We start from the raw sequence: 25,231 nt of genomic DNA, 5'->3' as shown, positions 1-25,231 counted from the left end.
AATTTTCCAAAATTCTTCAGCTGCCTTCACACCAGCTCTCGCAGACTCTCCCTCACTTTCACATTATGTGATGAGTAATCATTCTCGAATTGTTTAAACCACTGAGAGTTGGCAGTAAATTCAACACTGTAGTCGGGTCCAGCGTTTTCGTTCAACATCACAAACAAGCTTTTGCTTTGGCTGTGATTGTCATTGTGCTGAGAGGGACACGCTTCTGTGTCCGGTCTTCAATCCAGGTCACTAGAAGTTTCTCCATGTCTGATATAGGCCCTTCTCAAATTTTGGGTAGTCTCATTGCCTTCACAGAAGCAGATCCTGTAACAGCTTCCATCACTTTCTTCCTGTTCTTCAACATCGTAGCTATAGTGGAGGGGACGTGCCTGACTGGAGAGCAATAGCCATCACTGATTTTCCACTTTTGTTGTCCTTAATCACTTTTAATTTTGTTTCCAGGTCAATCACTCAACATGGCCTCTTCCTGGCAACAATAGCAGTAGATTTTAGGGGCCATATGAACAAAATAACCTGAGATTAAATCAAGCACAAGAGGAAACAATGCCATCAAGAGATTCAGTAAACAAGAGATGTATGAGGCTCCTGGCAGCATAAGATGGCACATTGTTTAACTTTTTTTTTTATTTTTTGGTGAGGAAGATTGGCCCTGAGGTAACATATGTTGCCACTCTTCCTCTTTTTGCTTGTGGAAGATTGTCACTGAGCTAACACCTGTGTCCACCTTCCTCTATTTTGTATGTGCAATGCTGCCATAACATGGCTTGATGAGTGGTATGTAGGTCCATGCCCGGGATCTGAACCTGTGAATCCTGGGCCACCAAAGCAGAGCGCATGAACTTAACCACTATGCCACCAGGCCAGCCCCTGTTTCACTTTTTACGATAAAAAGTATAGTATAGTAAATACATAAACCAGTAACCTAGTCGTTTATTATCATTATCAAGTATTATGTACTGTACATAAATGTATGTGCTATACTTGTGTGTGACTGGCAGAGTGGTGTTTGTTTACACCAGCATCACCACAAACATGTGAGTTATGTGCTGCACTACGATGCGACTATGGCTATGACATCAGCAGGCGATAGGAATTTTTCAGCTGCATTATAATCTTATGGGACCACCATCGTATATGTGGTCCATGGTTAATGGAAACCCCGTTAGGCAGTGCATGACTGTGGTTGCAATGTGACTCTTTCCCTCATTAGACTGTAAGGTCTGTGAGTGCAGGGACCATGTTCTCCATCTCTACTGTGAGTTAGTGCCAGGCGCATAGTAGGTGTTCAATGAATGTTTGTTGACTGGATGGATGGATACTTGGATAAATAAACAAGAGAGGGTGTGTGCTATGGAGGTAAGGAAAGGAAGGAAGCAACACCAATGAAAAGGCACAAAAGGCTTCCTGGAGGCAGTGACTTTGCCTTCAAGGGCCCTTGCATCAGCCCTTTGGCTTCAGTCACCCCATCTGCAGCGAAGGAGGACACTGGCCACACCAGGGCAGGGCTACAGGGGCTGGGTAGCCATGGGCGGCCTGTCCCCTGAGGCTGGAAGGCTCAGGGAGAAGTGGGGAGACTGGAGTCCTCTGAGGGGTGGTCTGACTTCCAAGGTGCCCGCCGGGGTCCCCCAGGCTGGGCCCCGTGCCCACCAGGCGAGGCTTGGTTTCCTCTGGCAGAGGCAAGCCGGTCTTCTTCCCCATCCCAGTGCCAGCAGGAAGCGGATCTCACCCAGTCCGCAAGCTCAGCCTCTTGTGGGGTCTGGGGCCCCAAGAGCCCTCATCATGAGTGTGGGCTTCAGCCCGGGCCTCATGGGCTGCAGGCACAGAGAGGGACAGAGAGGCCCCAACTCCTCAGAAAACGGACATCGACAGTGCCTAAAATCCAGGCCCTTGCTGCAGGGGCCCATTATCTTTCACCCTGACCCCTCGTCTCAGACGGGCTCACACTCAGCTCAGACAGGCGCCTCCTGTCACTCTGCTGCTCCCCAAAGATCCATCTCTCCCCAAGATGGTGACCCGACTCCTTGAGGGGAGGGACCCTTCATGTCCTTTTGCTCCATGTCTGAGTCCTCAGGACTCAGCACTGCCCTTGACTCGGAGTAGCCTCTGAACGCATGTTTGCTAAGCGAATTCATTTCTTTATCGGTTTATTCACGCCTACAACAGCTCTTGGAAGAGCGTCAATTATGCGCCAGGCACTCTTCGAGCTGCTGAGCAACTGAGCAGTGAGCAAGACAGGCCTCCACCCTCAAGGCAGCCACGTTCTAGGGGGGAGGCTGAAAATAAAGGAACAAATGTGCAATGGAACTTCAGGGGGGTTAACTGGTATCGAGGAAAATAAAGAAGGCAGGAGAGAGGGAGAGCTGGGGTGTGTTTGGGACAGCGCGCACAGGAAGACCTCAAGAGGAGGGGCTCGTGAGCGGAGCTCTGAAGGAAGGGAGGAGGGAGCCACGGGCAGAACTGGGGGAAAAGCCTTCCAGAGAAGGAAGGCGGCATGCAGGGCAGGCATGAGCTGGGGCGTCTGAGCACCTGCAAGGTCACCGTGTGGGAGCAGAGGGGAGGGGGCAGACGATCATGCGAGAAGCCGCAGGGCCTGATCTCGCCGCCCGCCCGTAGTAACGAGGTTGAATTGTAATCTGTGTGCAATGCATCAGTGGGCTGAGAGCAGAGGCGTGGCAGGGTCCGATTTGTAAATTAATAAGTCACACTCTGGCGGCTGGTGGGGAATGGAAGGGAGGAGGGTCAGGGAGGAAGCGGGGGGAGGAGAGGAAGCAGGAGGCCCCTGTAGCTGTGGACAGCTGGACACAGGAGCAGGGAGCTTGAGGAGAGAGATGGATAGTGGGTAGGGGGTACAGACATTTGCAAACTGTCAGCATGTGAACGGTTTCTAAAGACACGCATAGGATGAGAACAACTCCAGAAAGAATGGAGAGGAAAGAGAGGGAGGGTCCCAAGGCTGCCATCTGGCTCTGCCACCAATTTGCAGGGTGACCTTGGGCCATTTCTCTGGGTCTCTATAGTCAGATTCTATAACTGGACATGAGGGGCTGGGGCCTGGGGATCTCTAAGGACCTTCTTCCCTGAATATTCATGGGCCTCGGTTTCATTTCCTGCCCTCTGGGGTCCCAGGCCTCACTTAGACATGGCTCCTGAGCCTGCCTCTGGGCCAAATGCCAGGGTCACGGGGTGGGTGTCTGACCCTGCAGCCGCAAGGGCCCGCACTCAGAGGGCGCACGCTTGATTAACTGCTCTGCCCTCACTGTCTTGAAACACTTCATGATTTTTGAACAAGGGCCCAGCATTCTCAGTTTGCACGAGGGTCTGCTAATTATGTGGCCTGTGCTGCCCCTGCCCTTGGCCTTCTGAGGGGAGGGGAGGCAAAGTAGCCCAGAGGGAGCAGGCATGATGAAGCGGGTAAGAGGTTGCTGTGTGCCAGGACCGAGGACACTTGCGGGGCCCCTGCGCGGCATCCGCGTCTCTGACATCACCAGCACCACCCTCCCTCCACCCCTCAGACTCTTTGATATTCCACAGCCCCAACACACTTCTCTGCTCCAGGAGCTGAAGACTCCAGCCTCTACGGATGGACTGACTCCAGTGACCCCGGAGTCCAAAGACGGGAGAGGACCGGTGAAGACCAAGGCCTTAACCCCAAAGATTGGTTTGATGGTGGACTTTTAGGCGCAATGCACTTAGGCAGGGCGCATGTGTGGGAGCAGGGGGGAGACAGTGAGCCCAGCCAGATGAAGTGACTTCCCTAGGAAGATACAGCCGGAGAGACCAGCAAGCCAGCCGGGGCCAACGGGGAAGTTACAGGGAGGTTCGTTTTGACTTAAGAGATAGGACTTTCTAACAACCACTGCTGTCCAGCAATGAAACTCTCAACTTCTGACGGGGAACTTCCCCTCCAGGAGTGAGCAAGTACAGGCCTCCCGTCAGGGATGCTGGAGGCAGATTCAGGCTGAGATGCTGGACCAGAGAAGTGTTTTTCTAACCACAGGCCACAACGCAGTCACAGGTTATGAATCAATTTAGTGGACCTAAAGCAGCGTTTTTTAAAAATGGGAAAGATAGGAGAGGAAAGAAGAAGTGAGAAGAGAAGAGAAGAGGAAATAAAGATCTGAGTTTATCCCACACAGTAAGGGAAAGTCCTGCTTCTTGAAACTTCCAGCGTGTGAGTGTGTATGCGCGCGTGTGTGTGTGCGTTTGCACAGGATGGCAACATAAAGCGCGTTACTCACTGTGGGTGGTAGGCAAAAAGACTGACATCCACGGGAAGCTGGGTTCTGAGATCCTTCCAACTTTGCAGTTATGTGAGGCAAGGCTCTTAGATTTTATGTATGAAATTATGAGAACAGCATTCTAAGATTCATTTATTCCTTTTTCATTCATTTACTTCACATTTATTTAATGCCTCTTCTAAGCCATGATGGGTGCTAGGGGCACAGAGATAAATCGGAATCCGTTCCTGCCCTCAAGTCCCTGATGGAGACAGACGTTGGAACAGACAATTACAGCGCGGGGGGCACGTGCCTCAGTCAGCACTGGGCTAAGATTGGTGCACGTTTCGCCCAACCCTGTCTGGGGTGCCCCATCTCTGGATGCACCTGACTCCCCAGATTTTGGAGTGGCTGTTTGCCTTGCAAACTCAGCTCTCTGATGGATTCAAGAAAAGTCATTGGGTTTTCAGCTTCTCCAACTTTTTTGTGTTGTAAAAACAGGAGCGATGACCTTCAAGCTCTTTACATGTTGGAGTTGAAACCAGAAGTCCCTATTGTGGCCATTTTTTATAGCAATCTAACTAGAGCAAGTAAGAAATATTAAGGGTCACAAAATCAAAGGACTATAATCTTGGAATCATAAAGACTTTGACACATAGACTCAGAGTTTTGCAACTGGGGAATCGTAAATGCTAAGAATAAAAATTTCCCAGAGTGAAAATCTCCATGGGCTTTCCCCTGCTTACAGGATGACGTGACAGAAAATGTTTTTCATTGTCTGGCCCATTCTATGTCTCCAGCCTCGTTTCTCATCACTTATGACACCACCCACCCAAATCCTGTCCCTGATGCCACTCCTCCTAGAAAGCAGACTCGGTGTCACACGCAGGGTTCCAGCTGTGCCCTAAACTAATTGAGATTCCCTGACATACCTTGAGCACTGCTGAGAATGCGCCAAACCTCCATGGTCATTTGTTAGTCTTATTAATGACTAAAATTATAACACTTTTATCACAGCGTGTAGCACATAGAAGTATTAATACCGGCCTATCTCTATTGTGCACCTGATTTGTGCCTGATATTCTTCTAAGCACTTCACATGTATTGATTTATTTTATTTTCCTAACCTTATGTGGTAGGTACTATTATTGTTCCCATTTTAAAGATGAGGAAACTGTAGCAATGCCATAAATCGGGGGGACACTTAAGGAGTGATTCTGCTGAGCTGCTGAAGGGTGAGTGTGGGCTGAGGTAAGAGTGAGAAGCTGCTGGGGACCCAGTCATTGGGGGGGGGGGTGGGGGAAGACCTCATACTTTCGTAGATTTTTCCTCCAGGAACCTCACCTGTTCCAATGGGGAGGATCTGAGAGTGCTCCCCATGCGGCTCTGGCAGGCGGAGGCAGAGCAGCCCCGGTGAAGCCCTCCCAGACCCTCCTCCCTAATCTCCAGTGGAAAGGATGTTTTGTCAGAGGGCAATTCCAAGACCTTATCCCAGCCAAGACAAAAGGAACTCGGCACCACTCCAGCCCTCTCCAGACTTCCAGTCTCACCTAAGGAAAAAAAATATATAAAAGCCATAGATGGTAAAGGAAATAGGCTGGGATGCTATACCTGGGGAAGGGACCAGAAGTGGGGAAGGGGAGGGGCTCCACCCCTGGAAGGGGAACAGAAATACTTCCAAAGGCCACACCTCTGAGAAGAGAAGGAAGACCAGGAAAAAGACTTAATTAGAAGATTAGAGGGCTGGCCTGGTGGCGCAGTGGTTAAATGCGCATGTTCTGCTTCAGTGGCCCAGGATTTGCTGGTCTGGATCCTGGGTGCGGACATGGCACCGCTTGGCACGCCAATGCCAATGCTGTGGTAGGCGTCCCACATATAAAGTAGAGAAAGATGGTCACAGATGTTAGCTCAGGGCCAGTCTTCCTCAGCAAAAAGAGTTAGCTCAGGGATAATCTTCCTCAAAAAAAAAAAAAAAAAGAAGATTAGAGAATGCCCTCCCTCTGCCCCACTCCACCACCACATAAGGCTCCGTTATAATAGCGGATTACAGCTGCAAGAGCTCAAGATACAGACTCTCTCCAAGGAGCTGTACAAAGGGAAGCTCCAGAGCTGAAAGGGAAGAGAAAACAAGGACACAGAGGACCCGAAAGCCCCCGGTGATTAGAGCTACCACAAGCCTTAAATGCAGCCCAATGCCTAGCAAGATTAACATCAATTCTCATACTTACAGTCTATTTACCTCCGTATTTATCATCCTGTACAATGTGTCCAGCTTTCAACAAAAATTTATAAGCATGCTGTATTAGTTTCCCAAGGCTGCTGTAACACATTGAAGGAGCCTGGTGGCTTAAAACAATAGGAATTTATTCTCTTACTGTTCTGGAGGCCAGAAATCCAAAATCAGTATCCTCAGGCTGCAATCAAAATGTCGGGAGGGCTGCCCTCCCTTTAGGGTTCTGGGGAGCATCCCTTTCTCGCCTCCTCTAGCTCCTGGTAGCTGCTGGCATTCCTTGGCCTACAGTTAAATCACTCTATTCTCTGTCTTCACAGTCACACCACCTTCTCTTCTGTGTGTCAGTCGCCCCTGCCTCCCTCTTCTAAGAAGATATGTGGTTGTATTGTATTTAGAGCCTACATGGATAATCCAGGCTAATCTTCTCATCCCAAGGTCCATTATTCAGCCAAAAGGCAAGAAGAACTATAGACTGAAGAGACAAAACAATCATCAGAAGCAGACTCAGATATAATACTGATGTTGGAATTATCAGACAGGGCATTTAAAATAACTATCACTAATATGTTAAAGATTCTAATGTTAACACATTCTCCAGGATACTATATATTAGGACAGGAAACAAGACAATAAAGTTTGAAAGATTAAAATTATATGGAGAAAAGACAGTCTTTAAACAACTAGTGGTGGAAAAATTAGATGTCCACACACAAAAAAGAAAAAGAAAAAGATTCTCGACAGAGACCTTACATCATACATGAAAAGTAACTAAACGGAACTCAAAATAGAGCATAGACCTAAAAGTAAGGCACAAAACAATACAACTCTCAAAGGAAACACAGGAGAAAAATCTGCTTGACTTTGGTTTGGTGATGAGTTTTTAGACACAATACCAAAAACGTAATCCATGAAAGACAAAATCAATAAGTCGGACTTTATTAAAATTTTGCTCTGTAAAAGACAGGGTTAAAAGAATGAAAAAAGAGGCCACAGAATGGGAGTAAACATCTGCAAATCATACATCTGATAAAAGATCTTATCCAGAATATGCAAAAAACTTTTAAAACTCAACAATAAGAAAATGAAAAACCCAATTTAAAATCGGGGAAAAGATATGAACAGACACCTCACCAAAGAAGATATCCAGGTGGCAAATAAGCATATGAAAAGATTCTCAGCACCATTTGTCATTAAGGAAACGTAAATTAAAATAAAATGCAAATTAAAACACTACCACATGCCTATTCAAATAGGCACATTCTGAAAACCTGTCAATACCAGGAGCTGGTGAAGATGCAGAGGAGTGGGGACTCTCATTCATTGCCGGCGGGAAGGAAAAAGGTACAGTTACTCTGGAAGACCGTTTGGCAGTTTCTTATAAAGCTAATCATAGATTTCTCATATGACCCAGCAGTTGTGCTCCTAGGCATTTATCAAACTGATTAGAAATATGTGCACACAAAAGCTTGCACACAAATATTTATATCAGCCTTATGTGCCTAATAAAGGTGGAAGCAACAAAGATGTCCTTTAATAGCTGAACGGATAAACAGTGGTACATCCATACTACAGAATACTATTCGGCAATCAAAAGGAGCAAGCTGTTAACCCACACAACAGTGGGGATGAATCTTACAGCATATTGCTAAGTGAAAGAAGCCAGTCTCAAAAGGGTACATACCATATGATTCCATTTATGCGATTAAGAAAAGGTAAAACTACAGAGATGGAAAACAGATCAGTGGCTGTCAGGGGTTCGGAAAGAGGGCAATGGTTGACTAGGTGAAGCACTGTGAATATTTTAGAACCAAGAAACGATTCTGCATGGCATTATCGTAGTGGATGCGTGACCATCCATTTGTCAAAACTCATAGAACTTTACAGCACAAAGAGTGAATTCTACTGAACGCAGATTTTATAAAAGAATCTGACTATATTACAAATGTAGCACATAATCTCACTGAAGAGTGTACGGAACAGACATGCTGACCTAAAGAACTTTAGGAATAACTGGAAACAACACTAAAGACCAAAAGAACTGTCCGTGAGCACTGTACTCTAGCTGGGAAAGTTCCGTCTCAAGGGAGTATGGAAACTCCCATAACACGTGTACTAGAATTTAACAATAAGTAAACGGATGGCAGATGGTGGGAGGCAGGCTGCTCACCGTTGAAGTGATGGCTTATAGACAAGCAAGGAGAAAAGGATAGAATGAACCATGTGAATGGATTCGAGTTGGAGACATTAGCATGAACTTGTGTTTAGTTTAATATAGATACTAATGGATAGACATAGACATAATTATAGTTATGCATATGCACAGGCTAGTGTACAGACAAATATTTCCTAGCTCCACCCACTGAGAGTGGCCCCCAGTAGCAACAAGCACATGTCTTGGTTTCTAATACTATTCTCCCATAAAAGCAGCCGGGATCCTTAGAGAAGTGGTTGATTCCAGGGCTGGAGTGCAAAATACCCTGGATGAGCGTGCAGGCTCTAATAGAGCCAGAAAGCAAGGAAATGCTCAAAAAAAGGAAATTATGAAGGTATGTCAAAAGGACACAGGAGCCAACATGTGTCCCAATAGCCAAAACTAGAACAATCTGAACAAGAAAATATACACCATAGTGTTAGATGATGATGCAAAGTATAAAATAAATATACTCATGAGTCTATATTGATAAATGATGGAATAAGAAAATAACAGAAGAATTACAAATAACTCATATAGATACTGCCTCCTCAAGGAGGTGGAGAATAACTCTCCATCTCTTAAGTGTGGGCTATGCATAGTAGTGTTCCTTTTCCAGAGAACAGCATGGAAAGGGGGAAGGAAAGACGAACATTCCAGTCGAGAAGCCTGGCAGACAGTTAGGTGATTAAGGTTAAGACCATTAATGTTAAGCGATGTTGATGGCACGTTAACTTGATATAATGTGTTGAGAATGACACAGTCATTCTCAAGAGAAAAACAGTTTAATCATGAGAAAAACACCCGTCAAATTCAAATTGAGGGACATTCTACAGAAAACCTGACCATTTGAGGAGTGCTGGTCATCTGTCAAGGTCATCAAAAACAAGGAAAGTGAGAAGCTGTCACAGCCTAAAGGAGCCTAAGGAGCTCTGAGGATTACATGTAATATGGGTTCTGGAGGGGATCCAGGAACGGAAAAAAGACATTAAGGAAAAACTAATGAAATCTGAATAAAGGGTGGAGTTTAGCTAATCGTATGTGTCACTATTGGCTCTTTAGTTGTGACAAATGCACCACAGTGACACAAGATGTTAACAATAGGGAAACTGGATGCAGGGGCACATAGCAACTGTCTTTGCAACTTTTCTGTAAATCTAACTATTATAAAATAAAAACATTATTTAAATATATTTTTTCATGACCACAATAGTTACGTCCCCTGCATCATACCCTTTGCGATGTGACTTTGCCGCCCCTCCTGAGGAGAGGTGGTCTCCATTTCCCCACCTCTTAACTCTGGGCTAGTCTGTGATTTGCTTGGACCAATAGGATGTGATGGAATGCGATGCCAGTCATGGAGACCCCAGAGGTCTTGGATGTGGAGACACATGGCCCAGGCATTCCTTCTCACCCCAGTGGATAGCCAGCCAACTGTCAGACATGTGATTGAACCCATCTTTCCTAGACAAGCCAGCCCCCAGCAGACCAGCCCTCTGATCCTGGACACAATGAACCAAGGCAAAATTGGCCCAGCCTGGCCCAGATCAGCAGAGCCATCAATGATCCACATGAGCGTTAACAAAAGCTTTCTGTTTAAAGCCTTTTGTTTGTTTTATGGCAATAGCTAACTGATTCACTCCTACCCTGGCATATGCACAAGATTATTTGCTGTAACATTGTGATTACAATTACAATGTTACAATGTTAAAGCCTCATCAATAGAAGACTGATCAAATAATTATAGGCAATCCATAAAAGGGAATATTACGCAGCTGTTTAAAAGCATGAGGCAGCTGTGTGTGAATCAATACGGAATAAAGTCCATGATACATTTTTAAGTGAAGCAGCAAGATGCAAAAGAGTATAAAGAGGAAGCCACTGGTCCTATAAAATATTTACATTTGCATAGACTTTTTGCTGGAGGATGCACAAATAGCATATGACAGTGGCTACGGCTAGGAAGGGGAACTGGGTGGCTGGGAAATAGAGTAGAAGAGAGACTTCCTTTTCACGTTGTCTTTTTTTATCTTTTGAATCATGTAAATGTGTTATCTATTCAAAAATAAAAAGCAGAATGAAAAAAACCTCTTGTGCCTTTCAAATTCAGTCTATTCTCTATTCCCAGGATTCCTGTGATCCATCCTGACCGCACAGAGCAGCGGGGAAACCGGGCTGTATTTTCTGCCCCCTCTTCCAGACAACCTCCATCCACCACGCGCCAGGTGAAGCTTGTTTCTCTGCGCCCCCGTTTGTCAGCTTCCCGGGAGCCACACAACCTCGCCCGCCACTGGAGGGCAGCATGAGGCTTCCTTCCGGGCTGGGAAGTATGGAGAGATTCCGGTGGGCCCCGAAGAACAGGCTGGCTCGCACAGAAAGGACTGGGGCTTTCCCGTATTTAAAAATAAACAATAAGAAATAAATTAATTAATTAATTAATTAATTAATTAATTAATAAACGGTTTCAACTTGGGAGAAAAACTCATCCCAGAACCCCATTCCAGGCACCGGAGCAGCCGGCCATACCCTTCCGTTCCCAGGGGAAGCCTGTGCATCTTCTGGGCGTTGGGAGGGCACTAGGAAGCATTGGGGAAGGGGAGAGAGGTGACCCGCAGCTCCTTGCCTGTCATCTCTACTCGGCTCTATAGAATCATTTGGGGAAGACTAACAATCCAAACTCAGGAGACCTGGAGGGTTTGCCAGTGACCCCCCCCCCCCCCCACCACCACCACTACCACCATGCGACCTTGAAAAAGCCCCTTCCCTGCTTTGAACCTACTCCACATCTGTAAACTGAAGTGGCGACTGTAAGGTTGATTAGGCACTTGATTTGTGACGTTGACTGAACTAAGCACCTTATAGACTTTCGGTCCCATTTTACAGATGAGAAAGCTGAGGCCTTAAGAAGCAGAGCTGGTAACAGAGCTGGCAAGGAGCAGAGCAGGATTTGAATCCACGTTTCCCTTGCTCCTGAGCGCCTGCTGTCGACACATCCTGTGCCTCCAAGGCCTGCGGGGGGGGGGGGGGGGGGGGGGAGGGGTGCGGGGGGGATTTCAAGAGAGATGGCTGAGAAAAGCGTTGGAAAGGGGCAACGGAGCCCTTTCTGCGTGCCAGGCGCGCACCCCTCAAGGAAGCTGCTTCCCCCTGGAGATGGCCTTGTGACATTCTTGCGCCCGGGTCGGACAGGTGAGGAGCGGGCTGGGACCCGGGGCCTGGAGCCGCCGCTGCCCGGCTCCTCCCGCGCCGCGCGGCGGGTGTCCGAGGCCGGGGTGCCCGGGTGGCTGCGCCCTGCTCCCGCGCTTCCGTAAACAGTCCAGAGGAGTCGGCAGAAGCGCGCGCGGCCCAGATGGCCGTTTCTGCCGGCCAGGGAGGGGGCGGTCTGCAGGCTCGGTGGGCAGCGCCCCCGCCCCACCGGCCGATCCCCCACCCCGCTCCCTTCCCTGCCCGAGGAGCGGCGCACAGCTGCGGGGCGCGGGAGCGCATGGCTGCACCCCCAAACGGGTCCTTCCAGCAGACGGAGTTCCTGTTTTCATGCAAATGCCTTTGTTCGCGCATTGGGGACCGACAGGACGGAACCGCAGCTGACGCGGACTGCGGGCCGCTTTTCCACCGCCGCTTCTGTGGGGCCTTGAAAGACGAATGCGCTGGGGACAAAAACGCCGGCGCCGCGGAAACCGGCGGGAGCGGCGCTCCGATCGCGTCTCTGAGCCCGCCTGGGAGAGCGCCCTGCGCCGCGGGGCGGGGCTGGTCCCTGAAGGCCCTCGCTCCTGGCCACTCCACCCCTGCCTCAGTTTCCCCATCTGCACAGGGAGGTGTTGTATATAAGAGCTCAGCGCAGTGCTAGGTCCTTGTTGGAATTCGTTTATCCAAGCACTGTGGGAGGCAGCGGGGAGCAGGGCAGGCAAGGAGACCGCTGTGGGAAGTTTGCATTTGAGAGAGAGAAGGAAGACAATAAACAGTAAGGAAATAGACAAGATAATTTCAAATAACAACAAGTGTTAATATAATAGCAAGCAGAAATATACTGCTTGTGCCAGGCTCTGTTCTAAATGCTATAAATATGTGTGTTAGCTCCTCTAATCTCACAACAAACCTACGAGATAGATAAATTATCACCCCCTTCACAAAAGGGAAAATGGAGGTTGAATCATCAATTCAAGGAAAATGAGAAGTTGAATAATATATTCAGGGAAATACAGGTTGAACAATTTACTCAAGCGTCCAGTAGATGGTGGAGACCAAATTTGGACTCAAACAGTTGGCCTCTTTATTTTTTTCTTTCAGATTGGTCCTGAGCTAACATCTGTTGCCAATCTTCTTTTATTTCTTCTTCTCCCCAAGGCCCCCCAGTACATAGTTGTATATTCTAGTTGTAGGTCCTTCTGGCTCTACTGTGTGGGACACCACCTGCCTCAGCATGGCCTGATGAGCTGTGCATAGCTTGAAACCCAGGATTCGAATGGGCGAAACACTGGGCCAAGGGGCCAGCCAGACAGTTGGCCTCTCAGTCACTCCATTCTACCACTTTCGGCTGTGCTAGGAAGGAGGTAAAATGGTGACATTGTAAAGAGAGCAGTGGGGCTAGAGGACAGCTGTTTTCAAAAGGGTGTCAGGGAGCATCTCTATGTCACGGGGCCCTCTAAGCTGAGGCCCGAATGAGGAGAGGATCCAGCCATGCAAAGAGCTGAGAGCTCCAGGCAGAGGGACAGTAGGGGCAAGGGCCCTGGGGTGAGGTGAAAGGAATAGACTCTGTTTTTCATAAACATAAGGAAGGGCAAGGGGGCTGGAGCTGAGTGAGCAACAGCAGGCAGTGGGAAAGGAGATGGCAGATGGCCAGAGGCCGGTGGAACGGGCTTGGCAGGCGTTGGAAAGGAGCTGGGATTTTATTCCAGGTGTGATGAGAAGTCATGGTGCTGTAATGGCCACAGAAGGTGTTGCGTGGGTGAACAGGTTGGACTAGATGGCGGAGGCCCTTCCTGCTCTGCCAGGCGTGGGTTGGAGGAGGAAGTGGATCACTCAGGTCTGAAACACGCCCCCTCCCACCTGATCTCCTGGCCTCTAGGAGATTCAGGCCGACATTCACCAAGTCCCCAGACCTTGGTACCCAGCACAAACTTGGAGATGTCAGATCAGCTCAGCCCTCATCTTACAGACAGGGGTGAGACTGAGGCTCAGACGGAAGGAATGGGTCCCCGCGTTTCAGGGGTCAGGGATGGCGTCTGCTTCATTCACTGATGTACGCCCCACTCAAACCCAGGCAAGGGGGGCCCTACTCTGGTCCTCGTGTTTTAAAGGGCCTCCCTCTGGCCCTCCTCCAGCTGTACATTTCAGGGCCGAGGTAACATACCCACCCAAGCCTGTGCCCCCTTTCTAGACATACTCCCGTCTCCCAGGATCCCTGAGATCCCTGCCCCCAGGTCCCAATGGACCCTGGCCCTGTGCAGGCCTCTTTCCAGTTTGTTCTCTGGAGGCAGAACACTAGGCCCAGGGTTTAGCCAAAGGGCAGTGCGGAGCATGGGGCGGGGAAGGGAGCATGGACCGGCAGCCTGGGGTGTCTACACACCTGCATGTGAGGTCTGCACAGTGTGAGGTGGAGATGGCATGAGAAGGGAGGGGAGCAGGCTGGAGGGCCAGGGGATGGGGCCAGCTCCCCCCTGCCCTCTGCGTTTCAGTGCAGATGTCTGACGAGCATCCGATTTCCAAGTTGAACGCGGCCTTCCAGGTCGTTATGAAGTTATATTCATGGAGGGGAAGGATAGGGCATTTTTAAAACAGTGTATCACCTTGATATATAACGTTTACATACTTAGATTTTGAGGGTGAGTGGGGCCCAGCCTCCAGCAGTATCAGGAGTGGGTCTAGCCTAGCACACCAAAGATACTCACTATTTATCAAAGAGATGGATTAATCTCATTTAACTTAATCCTCACACAGATTGTACAAGGGAAATAGCATCGTCTGCGTTTTATTGATGAGGAAACTAAGGCTTGGAGAGATTTCGTGACTGGCCCAATTCATCACGTTAGAAAGTAGCAGAGCTGAGCCTCCAGCCCTGATACGTCTGACTCCAAAATCCATTGCAATTGGCTCAGGAGAAGCTCACACCCATCGCGAATACGTCAAATCTACTCTGACTGCCGGAGCGTGTCACTCGTTGGTCTAAAGCATGTTTATATTACATGAAAAATGCCTTCTCTTCCTGGTTCTTCCTTTGTCCTCTCAGGCCCTTTAGGAGGTCACAGGGCAGGAGCTAATGCTCCACTTAACAATTATGGGGAAACTGAGGCCGTGAGCAGTAGCCTGAGGCATCATCAAGGCTTAAACACACAGGGTTTCCTTTTCTTGGGTAATACGAAATCTGGAGCTGGCCAGACCAGGGCTGGTGTAGCTGTTGCACCATACTCAGCAAACAGCTTCTGCTTTATGGTCTGTCCGGGTTATTTATTGCTGCTTAACAAACTACCCCAAAACACCATTTCATTATTTTCTACAGTTTTGTGGGTCAGAAATTTGGGCAGGGCTCAGCTGGGTGATCCTTCTGATCCATGGGCATCAGCCAGTCACTTGGTCGTATTCAGTTGATGGTTGGGCTCGTCTGGAGGGTCAAGATGGTTTTACCAGGATTCCTGGGGCTTTGGTGGGGAAACCTGAAATGCTGAGCTAGCTGGGTTCCTCCCCCTTTCCATGTGGTCTCAGGGCCTCTCCAGGTGGTCTCTCCAGCAGAGTGGTTTGACATTTTTCCATGGCAGCTCATGAATCCAAGAGGCCACGGCAGAAGCTACCAGTGCTCTTAAGGGCTGGGCCTTGAATTGGCAGAGTATCATTTCCGCTATACTCTGTTGACCCGAGAAGTCACAGGCCAGCCCAAATTCAGATTCCCAAATAGCCTCTTCCTCTCGAAGGAAGGACAGCCAAAGAATCAGCAGCTATCTTTAATTCACCACACGGTCCAAGATGGCTGCTTGAGATCCAGTCATCACATCTCAAATTCCCCCTGGCAAAGAAGAAGAGAAGAATAAGATGTATACCCTCTCTTTTAAGACATTTTCTAGAAGTCTCACAAAACATTTCTCATTGGCAAGAACTCACATGGCCATACTGAGGATGTGGAAGGGAAGCTGGGAACCGTAATCCTCATTCCAGGCTGCCATATGCCGAACTGAAAATTATGGATTCTATTGACTAAGAAAGAAAGAGAGAGTGGATATTGAGGAACAGCTAGAAATCTGTTCCACTGTTGAATTTTTTGCTTCCAACAGCCAAACACATTCCTAATGGACATTTCGTTTGCAATCTTGCCCCTCCTAATACATCCTCCACACTGTCACCAAAATAATCTTTCCTTCTTAATTATTCTTTTATGTTCCTAAAAGGTAAGTCTTTTCTTCATTCCCATGCCAACAGCAAGTGTCTGCAGTTTTTTGTGCGGAGGCCATGGGATTTGAATGCCTGAAACAATAATAGCATCCGCCACACACCAGGCACTGCGCCAAGCGCTATACGGACATGTCTTACTCAAGCCTCACAGTAACCCCATGAGATAGGATCACGCATGAGGAAACAGCAGCTCAGAGAAGTTAAGTGACTTACCCCAGGCCACACAGTGAGTAGGGGCAAGGTGGAGATTCAAATCCTTATCTGTCAGATTCCAGGCATGTGCTGAGGCACCCACACATGTGAAGCCCAGGGACCACTGACTGGTAACCACCCTGGAGCATGGGCAAGGCTCCTGCTTGGAGTGGGAGTGTCAGCAGAGGCAAATGAGAGCCCCGAGCCTGCAGACGCCCCTCGTCCCCGCGGTCCTCTGGCCAGGCAGCCCGCACCAAGCCCAGCCTCAGGCAGGCCTGGTTCAAGAAATCAAACTGGCACCAGGGCTTCACATCATTCTGTTCCCTTTACGCCCTGAAGGAGCCCCAGCCCATGAGCAGGAGACTCCACAGAACTGGCTGCAGGGCCAAGCGGCAGTCAGGGAACAGGCTGAGTTGAATGAAGCGCCTCCCAGCTCTGAGGTTCTGACCCCAGCTTCTTCTTGCCTTGACTTCACCCCGTTGGAGAACATACCGTGGCTCCCAGATCCCCTCGGGTTCAGTTTTACCCTGCCAAGGGGCTAGACGAGGGAAAGGGACAGCAAACCTGGGTTCACATCCTGGTCCCATCCTTTTGGTGAGTCTCCGTTCCCGCATCTGTCAAATGCGAGGAATACCCCTGCTCTGCTAGCTTATCCGGGTGTCGGGTGTCGAGGACCACACAGGACAAGGGGGAGGAACGGGCTTTGCAGACCAGGGCTGGTGCAGCATGCAGAACCCACTTCAGCAGACTGCCTGTAGGGACTAGGCATTCATCCCCTCGGAGGGCAGGGAGAGCTGGAGGGGCGGGGGACGGAGGGGCTGCACCTGCCGGGGGCTCCTGCCAACAGCCTCACGGAGGAAGTGGCCCAGAGCGGGCATTTACACATAGGCGCCTGTCGGGGGCACAGTGATTCAGAGCCATGGTTCTGGAGCCAGACAGACATGTGTTTGAATCCCGGCTCCACTCCTTACTAGCTGAGGGGCCCTTGGACAAGTCATGTAACTTCTCTGTACCTCTGTTTCACATCTATAAGAGGGACTGAAAAGGGAACCCATCTCATTGGGATTTTGTGAAGAATTGAATGAGAGCGTGCCTTTAAAGCACCAAGCTTAGCGCAGATGAACTGTCCAACCGGTGATAATGACAACAGTAATTAACTTTTTTTGAGCTCTAATTAAATACTGTGCTATAAGCGTTTCATTGATCGGATTACATGCTCCTCACCCCAACCCGAGATGTAGTTGACAGATTGTTCTCCACTTATAGATGTAGAGATGGAGGTACAGTTAGGTTGAATAAGCTGCCCGAGGCTACAGTAAGTGGTGGAGGCTGGTTTTGAACCCAAACCCAAGCTGTCTGACCCAGAGTCCACCTTAATCAATATTCCATGCTGTTATAATTACTGTTGCCACTACTGTTGTGGACCTTATACTCTGGACCCATAGCACCTCCACCGCTGCCTCAACAGCTGATTGGAGCAGAAGTCACCTGACCCAAAGGCTGCCCACAGCAGGTGATAGAGCCTGATGCAAAGCTCCACCCAGCAGGGCTGAGCGCAATTAGCTAAACCAATCAGCACCAATCCGGGCTCCCATTTGTCTTGAATTGCAGGGAGAGTTGGGACAATGCATAAAAGCTGAAAGACCCAACAAGATCAGATAATGCAAAGACAGTGTTGCAGTGCAGGGGCAATGAGTGAGCCAAAACCTCAGGAGAGAAAGGGGAGCAGAGAGGAAGAGGTGGTGCTGCCGAGGGGCCGTGAACTAGCTCAGTTCCTGGAGCACTGGGTCCTGGATGAGTCCTCAGGGGCTAAACCACATCCTGTGAGGCGTGGTCGAGACTCCAGCCTTCCAATCCCCGCAAGTTGCTTTACAACAACTCCCATGGCTCAGGTTAACCTGAGAGTTTCCGCTCTTTCAACCAAACTGAGGCTAGCTCAGCCTTCACCTTTAACCTCCGGGTACATGCTAAGAATCGGAAGAGGCGAATGGAGAGGACGAGTATGGACATCCCTCCATGAACCCCCAGGCCTGACGCTGGCCCAAGGAGGCCCCGAGAAAGAGCCCGGCCCAGTTCCTGCTACACCAGAACCCCAGGTCAGTCCTTGGTCCAATTCTCCACCTACGATCGTGCCCTTATGTTCAGCACTCCAGACTCCTATGTCCAGCAGATGACTCGACATCTGCATTCTGTGTTGTCCAGGCATCTCAGATCTAACTTGTCCAAAACAGAACTCCCAACCACCCCTCCAAAACACACCCCTCCCGCGGGATTTCCATTTCAGGAAATGCCAACCCCACAATTCTATTGCTGAGATCAAACACCTTGGCGTCATCCCTGTTCTCCCTGTCTCATACGCCAACATTCTTTCATCAGCAAATCCCGTTGCCTCCACCTTCCAACCGTATCCGTAAACTGACCGCTCCTGACCCTGCCTGGTCTGAGCTGCCATCCTCTGTCACCTGGGATGACTGCACCACACTTCTGTTCTGTCCTTGCCTTCTACGAGTGCTCTGTGCTCAGCAGCCAGGGAGCTCCCATTAAAACGCAAGCCAGATCTTTTGATCTTCTTGTTAAGAACCCACCGATTGTTCCTCTTCTCACTCAGGAAGGCAAAGGTCTTTACAAAGGCCTTCATGGTCTTCCATGTCTAGACTCACCAGTTTCCCCTACAGACCCTCCTCCCTGACCTCACCTGCCAGCCCTGTCCCCCACTCTCCTCTGCTCCTGTCACACGAGATGCTTGCTGTTCCTGGAGGGAGCACTCCCACCCCCGGGCCTTTGCATGTACTGTTCCCTCTGCCTGGGGTGCTCCTCCCACATGACTCCTCCCTCACCTTCTTGGCTCACCTCAGCAGAGAGGCCTCCTCTGGGCACCTTATTAACAATTGCTGCCCACGCTAGTCTTACTTCCCCAGCTTCATTTTCCTCTGTAGCCCTTGATGTGCTCTGACCTGCTCTGCATCTTGCTTGCTCTTTACTGTCCGGCCCCTGCACTGGAGCTCAGCTGCATGGGGGGAAGCATCTTCAGCCGTGGTATTACCTCTGTGTCCCCATGGCCTGGAACACAATGTCCAGCACGGAGTAGGTACTCAGTGAATCTCTGCCAGATGGACAAAGAAGCACCCATAAGAGGACTTCCCGGAGACATCCCAGCCCAGCTACCACCCTCGGGGGGATCCTAGCCTGGTCCCCCCACTTCCTTGACCCTTTTAGGGGTCAGCCCTAAGGCCCTGTCCCCAAATATGAGAACCGAGGAGGAATTTGTCCAAATAGGTGGGGATTTCTTTTTAAATATAACTTTTTTCCCCTTAACACAAAAGTCCTTGTGTCGCAGTGTTGGCTCTTCTGTCAAAGCCTGTCCCAGCCTGAGAGCTTGGCACTGGGCTCTGTGTTCCCGCCAAGGAGCCGCTGTCACAGAATCACTGTGAGCAGGGCCAGCTTGACAGGAGGTTCCAGGAAGCTGGGGCGCATCACCTCCCTGGGCACACACCTCAAACCCTCCCCACAGGAAGGACTCAGTGGATAACTGGTGAGGCTGCTAATAGATAATGGGGCATTGCGCTGTTCTCTCCACTTTTCTGTGTTCTGAAAATTTTCTTTAAAAAACAAAGAGGATGTTTTTTCTCTGAAGTTCCTTCTCTGCCACACACCCCCAGAGGACTTCCTAGTGCCCTCCCACCACCACCCATCCCACAACTTCTCTCTCCCGTCCGCTCTGGTTTGAGGAGAGAGCAGTTCAGCTCTGCTTACCAGCTGCCTCTTGCCACACTAGAGTCATCTGGGGACACTTAAAAACCTTTGATGCCCAGCTGGCCCCCCTACTCCCCAAGATGTGGAACCAAATGGTCTGGTGTAGGGGTGCCAGGCACTGACTGCTGATAAAGGCTCCCCAGGTAACTCTGGCACTTTCCAGAGTTGAGCAACCGTCTTGTCATCCCTCATTCTCTGCCGCACCCAGAGGCCTCCTATTCACAGGGTGTCCTTGGAAGGCGGGATAGCAACAGCTTTTGTTACCTGAGCCCCATCCTTGGGGTCCCGCCACAACTGCCTAAGGAACTTGAAGAGTTCCTTCCTCCAAACCCAGACAGCTGCCTCCTTCCCCACGGGGTGCCTGGTGGACAACATTCTTTCCCGCACCTTAAGACATGTGAGTTCCCTGTCACCATTTGGAAAGTGCAGAGAAGCTGACCCCAGCCCCACTTCAGGCCCGGGACCAGGAATTCATGAACAGAAAGGATCCATTGTCTCAGAATCACTTGAAGGGAACAGCTAAAAGATACATTCAAAGGGCCCTGATGATAATGAGTATGCTAATGTGATTTCCATTGGGTGCCCGTGCTACCTCCAAAAGCGATGTCTGACCTTCCTCATGGATTCAAAGCTCCCATTGAAGTCAACGGGGGATTTGGGTTAAAATAACATCAAAGTTGTCACTTAAATGGATGAAACTGGGGAGTTGTGAAAGAAGGGGGAGTTTCACACTGGCCCTGACACTGCTGACCTTGAGGGGGAGACGCAGGCCCTGGTGGGCTGTGAGTGGAGCTTCTGGCCAAGCAGCTGGTGCCTTTGGGTGCACTGAGCCAGCAAGTGTCAACTGGGGGTCTCTTTTACATGATGCATGAGCTCTGGAGGCCTGGGTTCAAATCCCAGCTCCCCACTCACTAGCCAGATGACCTTGGCGAGACAAATCCTTTATCTGATTGAGCCTCAGTTTCCTCATCTGTAAGATGGCATGGATGAGACCTACCTTGCAGAGTTGCCTCCTGGGTTAAAGAAGCATGTACGTGGGAGGAGCCAGGAGCTCTCCACCCTCCCACTGGGATCTGAGGCACAGCTGGGTGGAGAGCCCCAGGTTCCCATCTCCCAGCCCTACCCCCCTCCACTCGGCATATACTCGTGAAGTGCTTCCTGGGTGCCAGGAGCTGTTTGGGTGCTGAGGATTTGGCTGTGAGCAAAACAGCTGAAATCTGCTCCCAGTGGAGCTGCCATTCTAGTCGGGGAGACAGACAGCAAACACACGAACAGACAAACCGTCCGTAAATGGTGTAAGTGCGGTGGAGAAGGAAAAGAAGTCCTTGATGAAAGGGGTGGAGCTTTAGACTCAGACAGACTCGAATTCAAATCCCAGGCACCCCTCACCGGCTGGGTAACCCCTGGGAAAGTGATTTTATCTCCCTGACACTCTTCTCCTACATTCAATGGAATCCATTGATCATTCATCCGCCCATTGAACAAATATTTATAGAGTTCTGTCTTGTGTCAAGCATTCTTTTGAGCGCTGGGGAGGCCGCAATGAATAAACAGACAAAAGTCCTTGCCCTTGGGAGCCTGAACTCTAGTGGAGAGAGACAAATGCTCAACAAATATACACGTATCGAGGGATGAAGGAAAATAAAGCCAGGCGAGGGGTAGAGAATGATGGAGAAAGGTGCTATTCATAAGGTGATCGGTGGAGGCCTCTCTGAGGAGGTGACACAATGGGAGCCCTGAAGACGTGGGGAGTTAGCCTTGTGGGCATCTGGAGGAAGGGTATTTCCAGGCAGAGGAGAAAGCAAGAGCAAAGGCCCTGAGGTCAGCCTGTGCATGGCTGTTGGGAGGTTTAGAGAACCAGAGACAAGGTACGGGATGCACCTGGCATGGCACCTGGCTCAATAGACAGTAGTTATTATCTGTACCCCTTTCATGAAAAAATGGGGGCATGCGTCATTTTCCACTATCACAAAAGCTCTTGAGGGCTCTGTGGATTGACAACTTTTTTATTCCCTTTTCTTGTTTTCTGAGTGAGAACCAGCAAGTCAAACTCCCCAGCCCACCTGCCAGCCTGCCCTCTCTGTCTCCAGTCCGAAACCAACAGGAATGTTTGACGTGTGGCAGTGGCCCTGGGGGCAGGGGGGTGTGTAATGAATGATGGTCATTAAATAATAATGGCAGCATCTTGAATTTCTTTCCTCTCCACAGCCTCACAAATTAGATGCCCTGGAAACGCTGTGCCTGTCACCAAGATGCACCTCCATCTGGGGTGGAAGGCAACATCTGCTAAACAGCTGTATCTAGTTTAAGAGCCGCTACTTAATGAAATTACTCAGCTCTGGTTGGGGCGGGCAGGGCTGAACAGGAAGGGGCAGGCCCAGTTGCAAGCATATATTCCACCTCTCCCCAAGTCGACCCCAACTCCTCTCCCTCAGTGTCACTCCACATGCCTGTTGATCCCGCCAACCTGGACATCTACGCATTTCCAGGCTCTGCCGTGCTCGCCCATGCTACCTTCTTGCCTTTGCTCAAGCTGTCCCCCTGCCAAGAACATTCTCCTCCTGGCCGTCCAACTCCTCTGTGTCCTTCAAAAGGCCCAACTCAAACATCAACACCTCCTCCGGGGGCCTTCTCCAGCTCCCCAGGCTCAGTGAACTACCCCCACGAGCTCTCGCAGTACATTGTGCATTCCTTGACTGGAACATTCAGACCATTACATGGCAATGTCATGTACCCTGCCATTTTGTGAGCTCCTTATGGTTGGTTGCTGTGTTTAATTCATCTTTGTAATCCCAGAATTGTGCCAGAGTCCCAATAGACACTTAATAAGTGTGTGGTTAGTCACGGGTGGGTAGATGCATGGATGAAGGGATGGAAGGATAGAAGGAAGGCGGGCGGGGGGTGGGGGGGAGAAAGAAAGGACAGATGAACAAATGGATCCATTGCCACCATCTAAATCCAAGCCCCCATCATTTCTCACTGGGACAAATACCACAGTCCCTTACTGGTCTTCCAGCTTCCACTCTTTCCTCCAGTAGTCCATTCTACTCAGAGAACTCAGGAATCCTCTACATAAGGAATTACATTCTATTACTCCTCTGTTTAAAACCAGAAGCTTCCACATTCTTAACCTTAGCCTACAGATCTCTATAGGATGCAGCCCCTTCCTGTCCTTCTTACCTCATCTCATTTTCCTACACTCCAGCTGCTTAGGGAACCAGCCAAGCTCGCTCTCTCACCTCAGGACCTTTGAATCTTCTGTTCCCCCTGCCTGGGACTCGCTTCCCCTGGCTGTCTGTGAAGCTGTCATCTTCTTCATCTTCAGGTCCAGCTCCAATGCCACCTCCTCAGAGAGGCCTTTCTTTATCCTTCCAGTTCAAATATCCACCATCTTGATGTCCGAAGGCAAAGAGAGTCTGATCCAGCCAGCTAGGGCTTTGGCTGCTGAAATCCAGCCGGCTCCCCAGAGCATCAGCCTCACCTGGTAAAGACTTCCCCCAAGGGCTAGCCACAAGCCGCCCCTTCCCCGGAGGGGGGCTCACTCCTCCTTCCCGTCAACTGAAGATCCTTCGTGAATGGGCTTGTCTGGAACTGCTGCAATTAAACCATCAGAGCAACACTGGACCATTTGTTTACTATGGCGCTTAGAGCTGGAATGGCTTGTTGTTTTGACAGTTTCTATTTTCAGCTCCATTTCCTAGGGGTAGCAGGGAGAGGGTAGGCAATGAATCCTGGTCTATTCAAGTAAAAAGATGCTTCAGTGAATCCTAGAATTTCAGAGTTACTGAATTCTGGAATCATTGTCTTGGAATGTGAGAGCAGTAAAAATATGCAATTTTAGTTATGGGTTCCTAGATTCATGGGAGCCTAGAATCTTACACAACAGAAAATAGAATCTTAGTGTCAAACGAGTTTAGGCTCAAAGTTTTAGACTGATAGAACCTTAAGAGATTCTCTCACTTGGTTGAGTTCTCTGCTCCAATACCACCTTCTCGAGAAACCGTCTCTGATGACCTTATCTACCATGTCCCCCACACCCACCCCCACATGCTGTCATTTTCTACTGTTTTATTCTGGTTCATTTTTCTTCGGAGCCCTGATCACCACCTGACATCTGATATATTTCTCTGCTTATTTGCTTGTTATGTGTCTCCCCCACACAGTGGGTTGAGGTCAGCAACTCCGTTTTGTTCACTGCTTAAAAAGTGCTTATAACAATGCCTGGCATGTCATAAAGACTTTTTAAAAATGTCCATTCATCCAACACATATTTATTGAGTACCCACTTCGCGTTGGCTTGTCTGAGGATGGGAGGTAGGTCTCGTTTTGTACGGCAAGTCCAGTCGGTAGTAAACACCCAGAGGCTGTGCTGAGAAGGATTCTCTGGGCTCATCCAAGCTCTGTGGGGGAGGGCGATCGATTAGCAATGTCTGGCATGGGCCCAGCAATGCCGAGAGGTAGGCATCTGCTCCGGTCTCTGATCTGACTTAACTAAGCTGAGGTCCAGAGCGGGAGGGGAGAACCCCAGGGTGGCCAGCCTGGGGGTGCTGTAGCCAGGATCAGAACCCTCTGCTGTCTGTGTCTCTGCTCTCCAGCCTCCCCTCCCAGCACTGGCTCCTGAGCCTGAGTCCCTCTCTCGGGCACAGGTTTAATGTCTTCCCCCACCCCCAGCCTTTCAGCTTTCCCTCCTCCCAGGCCTTCCCAGGAGTAAGTGGCTGCTGGAGTCCCTGGCCCTGAACCCCAGCCTGGGAACCCAATTCTGGAACACGGCCTGAACGCACAAACCAGTTATTTTTAAAAATCCAAAAAGAAAAGGAAGAAAGAGAAAACTCACTGCCTGGGTCTGTGCACCAGCCTGGCTCAGAGAATAGAGACTTGAAAGGAACAAAGGGTTTCCTCAAACACGGCAGATCAAGGGCTTGGCTTGTGTGGAAACCAGTAACCGACCACCGCGCTTTGTGACAGATCCCTCAGAAGGCAGCGGCCTCTGTTCCTGCCGCAGTTTGGTTGGGGGGAGTACGGGGGGGGCGGGGGGGCAGGGGACACCCTCCCCACCCCCACCGCCAGTCAGGCTGCTTACAATCATAGACTGTTAGACCTCCGAGGCCCTAACAGAGCCTGCAGTCTGATACCCTCTCCATCAGAGGGGCAGGCAGAGCCCTGGAGGGCTCAGGGTCACTCAAGGAGCCACAGGCCAGTGGACTTCCCTCTTGACCAGGTCCCCTTACTCCTGGGGTGGAGACGGGTTAGGTCCAC

At 49.8% G+C, this 25,231-nt stretch overlaps 2 long non-coding RNA genes across 3 annotated transcripts in view; one reads left to right on the top strand and one right to left on the bottom strand.

Moving 5' to 3' along the window:
- Positions 1 to 11,682: 11,682 nt before the first annotated feature.
- LOC111769969 (uncharacterized) lies at positions 11,683 to 14,849 on the top strand. The gene is made up of 2 exons (XR_002802828.2): positions 11,683 to 11,839; positions 14,588 to 14,849. It is a non-coding gene; the product is annotated as an uncharacterized lncRNA (long non-coding RNA).
- LOC102150639 (uncharacterized) overlaps positions 14,592 to 25,231 on the bottom strand; it is a 48,604-nt gene continuing 37,964 nt past the window's right edge. The window contains exons 2-5 of one of the 2 annotated variants that reach the window (XR_011430589.1): positions 24,262 to 24,375; positions 23,215 to 23,569; positions 15,743 to 15,835; positions 14,592 to 15,647 (exon numbers count right to left, since the gene is read on the bottom strand). This is a non-coding gene — a long non-coding RNA (uncharacterized lncRNA). Of the gene's footprint in view, positions 15,648 to 15,742; positions 15,836 to 23,214; positions 23,673 to 24,261; positions 24,376 to 25,231 lie in introns of those variants that run through there. The other variant, XR_001379449.3, reaches the window with a different exon arrangement.

The sequence above is a fragment of the Equus caballus genome, chromosome 22 (genome assembly GCF_041296265.1).
Source record: "Equus caballus isolate H_3958 breed thoroughbred chromosome 22, TB-T2T, whole genome shotgun sequence".
Classification (NCBI taxonomy): Eukaryota; Metazoa; Chordata; class Mammalia; order Perissodactyla; family Equidae; genus Equus; species Equus caballus.
The sequence above is the reverse complement of the archived record's forward strand: the minus strand, read 5'-3'. Positions and strand labels throughout refer to the sequence as shown.